This window comes from Mesoplodon mirus (genome assembly GCF_964341445.2).
Source record: "Mesoplodon mirus genome assembly, chromosome: 10".
Taxonomy (NCBI): Eukaryota; Metazoa; Chordata; class Mammalia; order Artiodactyla; family Ziphiidae; genus Mesoplodon; species Mesoplodon mirus.
In genome coordinates this window covers 20,881,688-20,885,835 of record NC_138986.1, presented here as the reverse complement: position 1 = coordinate 20,885,835, position 4,148 = coordinate 20,881,688, and the positions used below count along the sequence as shown (strand labels likewise).

General features: G+C 41.6%; 1 pseudogene across 1 annotated transcript; it reads left to right on the top strand.

The window, feature by feature from the left end:
- The first annotated feature begins 655 nt into the window (after window positions 1–655).
- On the top strand, window positions 656–3,563 carry LOC309811104 (large ribosomal subunit protein uL4-like; annotated as a pseudogene). Its single transcript has one exon. The product of its transcript is annotated as a large ribosomal subunit protein uL4-like (transcript).
- The last annotated feature ends 585 nt before the right edge of the window (window positions 3,564–4,148 follow it).

The window sequence follows — 4,148 nt, the reverse complement described above, 5'->3', positions numbered from 1 at the left end:
CTGTATACACTGCCATATTAAGATAGATAACCAACAAGGACCTACTATTTAAAAAAGTGAATTGGATAGGAATGACCTTCTATGCAACATTTCAGGTATCTAATTAAATGTGATTCATTATGGTCTACATAGAGTAAAAGTCACAGGTTAACCTGGAGGATAGGAGCTGAGTTTATACCTTTCTTCTGATTTGAATTGAGAAAGTATAAGATTTGTCTAGTTCCTAGGAGAAGTTTAATGCCTGGCAGTTTTGATTCAACACAGGGAAGTTGTTTCATCTTGAATTTTTAGAACAAGTATGTGCATAGAAGAGAAGCCTTTGGCCTTATCAAAGTATGGTTTCTTTCACTTTTCACAAGTTCCACTTATTTTCATAAAACAGAAACATATTTCAAAATCTGTATGTGTATTTTTGTGATTTTGTTCATTTGTATTACTTCTCCTTCATTTGTCACCTATGAGTGTTTAACTTAGCATTCCCCAAAGGATCTGTGTTAATATGCTGTGTACAGTGGCCCAAAAAGAAAATGACACAGAAGCAAGCCTAATATTTTTAATGCTGTTAATTTATTTATGGTAGCTTAAAGCCAAAAAGGAATTTGGGGGATGGAACAGACTGGCACACACAGTCATGGCAAAGTACCAATGGTGCCCTTTCCCCACCTGTTCCTTTCACATTTTCTTCAGCTTATGTAAACCACTCTGCAAATGCAGTTTCAAGTCTCCCCACTTGCAACTAGATATCTGCCTCTAACCCTCTCTTATAAAGGAATTCTTGCATTACAGCTACTGAGGACTGCTCTAATAATAAAGTTTTAGTGAGTTAACAGTTTCAGTTATCTGAGGAACTGATTTGTTCTATAGAAATACAAAAATATGTTCAGTCACCATCTTATTCTATGGGGCCCTCGGGAGAGCAAAATGCTGTTGGTATAGGCTTTCGTCTCTACTTTTGAGTCCCTTGATTTGTTAGGATAATCTTTATATTTGGCTTAGTAGCTTTACTTTAAAAAGTCAGAAAAGCACCTGAAGTTTTGTCCTAGTTTAGGTGCAGTTCTGCCCCTAGATCAAGGCAAGAGTGGACCTGGTGTTGGGCCCCCCTCACTTTAGAAGGTCCTGCTATGGCTCCCCTCTAGCTGCACCCTCCCAAGAGCTGAAAAGTCCATGGGTCAAGGGGATGTACCCATCCCTGCTGATACTCCCTTAACCCCTGGCTCAAACACACACAAACCAAACTTCGAAACACAAATTCCAAGAATCACAGGGCTTGTGCAGTCTTCTTCCCTGGCCTGTCCTCCCAAAGGCTCACTTGCTGATGGTGTGCACACCCTTGGGCCTGCAGAGGGCTCAAGGAATGGCTATCGGCTGGGTTATTTACTTTATGAACTCAAAGAGGCAGGTTGAGAAATTCCACTTGAGGGGTTTGGGCTTGGAAGCCACTCTTAGAGATGGTTTTTAGGACCCACGTGTCCACCTGTAGTTCAGAAAAGATTATCCTGAACCTAAATTTCCCCCAGGTCCTCTTCCCAGTCTCAAATTTCTTACTGGTAAGTAATCTTCTGGTTATAAATTGCATAATTAGTAACAATGACTTGCTCCAGGCGGTAACTTCAGTTCTCCTGAAATAGAACCTCTCTGATCATCTTCAATTTTAAAACTACTGCTTCATTTAGTAGATGAATGACTTTTTTTTTTTTTTTTTTTTTTTTTTTGCGGTACGCTGGCCTCTCACTGTTGTGGCCTCTCCCGTTGCGGAGCACAGGCTCCGGACGCACAGGCTCAGTGGCCATGGCTCACGGGCCCAGCCACTCCACGGCATGTGAGATCCTCTCGGACCGGGGCACGAACCCGTGTCCCCTGCGTCGGCAGGCGGACTCTCAACCACTGCGCCACCAGGGAAGCCCAGATGAATGACTTTTTAACCGGAGGAAGATTTATAATTAAATGCAAAGGTGATAAATGAAATCATACCATTAGTATTAACACTTTCATGTTAGGTTTAAGAATAATCCGTTTATGTATGTTATTTAAAGTATTTGTAGCTTTTCCTGTGGTAGCCGCCAGGTTGAGGGGAGCATGGCCTTCTCCTCTCCCGCCATGGCGTGTGCTCGTCCACTGATATCAGTGTACTCTGAAAAGGGGGAGAGTCATCTGGCAAAAATGTCACTTTGCCTGCTGTGTTCAAGGCTCCCATTCGACCAGATATTGTTAACTTTGTGCACACCAACTTGCGCAAAAACAACAGACAGCCCTATGCTGTCAGTGAATTAGCAGGTCATCAAACCAGTGCTGAGTCTTGGGCAACTGGCAGAGCTGTGGCTCGAATTCCCAGGGTTCGAGGTGGCGGCGCTCACCGTTCTGGTCCGGATGATTTGGAAATATGTGTCACGGGGCCCGCATGTTTGCGCCAACCAAGCCCTGGCGATGTTGGCACCGCAGAGTGAATACAATGCAGAAGCAACATACCATCTGCTCTGCGTTGGCTGCCTCGGCTTTATCAGCGCTGGTCATGTCTAAAGGTCATCACATAGAGGAAGTTCCTGAACTTCCTTTGGTGGTTGAAGATAAAGGTGAAGGCTACAAGAAGACCCAGGAGGCTGTTTTGCTTTTGAAGAAACTTAAGGCCTGGAATGATATCAAAAAGGTCTACGCCTCACAGTGAATGAGAGCTGGCAAAGGCAAAATGAGAAACTGTCACCGTATCCAGCGCAGGGGACACTGCATCATCTATAATGAGGACAACGGTATCATCAGGGCCTTCAGAAACATCCCTGGAATTACTCTGCTTAATATAAGCAAACTGAACATTTTGAAACTTGTTCCTGGTGGGCATGTGGCACGTTTCTGCATTTGGACTGAAAGTGCTTTCCGCAAGTTAGATGAGCTGTATGGCACTTGGCGTAAAGCTGCCTCCCTCCAGACTAACTATTGATACAACCTCCCCGTGCACAAGATGCTCAATACAGACCTTAGCAGAATCTTGAAAAGCCCAGAGATCCAAAGAGCCCTCCGAGCACCACGCAAGAAGATTCATCGCAGAGTCCTGAAGAAGAATCCACTGAAAAACCTGAGAATCATGTTGAAGCTAAACCCATATGCAAAGACCATGCACCAGAACACCATTCTTTGCCAGGCCAAGAACCACAAAATCCGGATGGATAGGGCAGCAGCAGCACTAGAAGCCAAATCAGATGAGAAGGGGATTCCAGGCAAGAAGCCTGTGGTGGGAAAGAAAGGAAAGGAGGCTGCTTGCGTTAAGAAGCTGAAGAAGCCAAAGAAGGCTTTGGTGGAAAAAAAGGCTGCAGTGACCAAGAAACCAGCAGCTGAAAAGAAGCCCGCTAAAAAAAGAAGCCCACAGAAAAGAAACCCACCACAGAGGAAAAGAAGGCTTCTGCATAAACTTAAATTTGTTTATTCAGTAAAGGTCAAATCATTTTGGACAGCTAATTTTGAATAAAGACCTGATCAAAGAGGCGGTGAGAAACATGAAAAAAAAAATAATAATAATAAAAAAAGTATTTGTAATACTTAAGAGACTTTTGCCTTTTAGACTATCTGCTAGATAAATACGGTTCTATCTACTTAAAACATGTAATTGATTTATAATTTCAAATTAAAAGAAGTAAGAATGTGAGCAAGTTTGTAAGTGGTATTCTAATATTTAAGAGAAATGGATTTACCAAATTTATAAGTGAAATTAGATTTTCAGAGCCTTTGAAATGCTTTGGAAGGTTTTTCTTACAAGGAGCATGGGTTTGCTTGGTCAGGCATTCAAAATGCTTAGAAGTAATTTGAACATATTAAATCTATTAATGTAGTTTAAAATATTTAAGGGAGGTTGCTGGATACAAAATCAATATAAAGAAGTAATAATATTTCTATATTCCAGCAGCAAAAAAAAAAAAAAAACTGAAATGGCCCCCATAAAAAAAGATACTTGATAAATGACATAGGTGTACTGCAGGGAAGTGAGAGAAAGGACAATCTTTCCAATAAGTGAAGCTCAGACTTTTGTGTACCGTGTGGGAAAAAAATGAAATTGGATTCAATTCACACCATACATAAAAGTCAACCCCAGGTGGATATGAGATCTAATATGACACAAATTATAAAGTCATTCAATGATTAATATATCTTCACAATCTTGA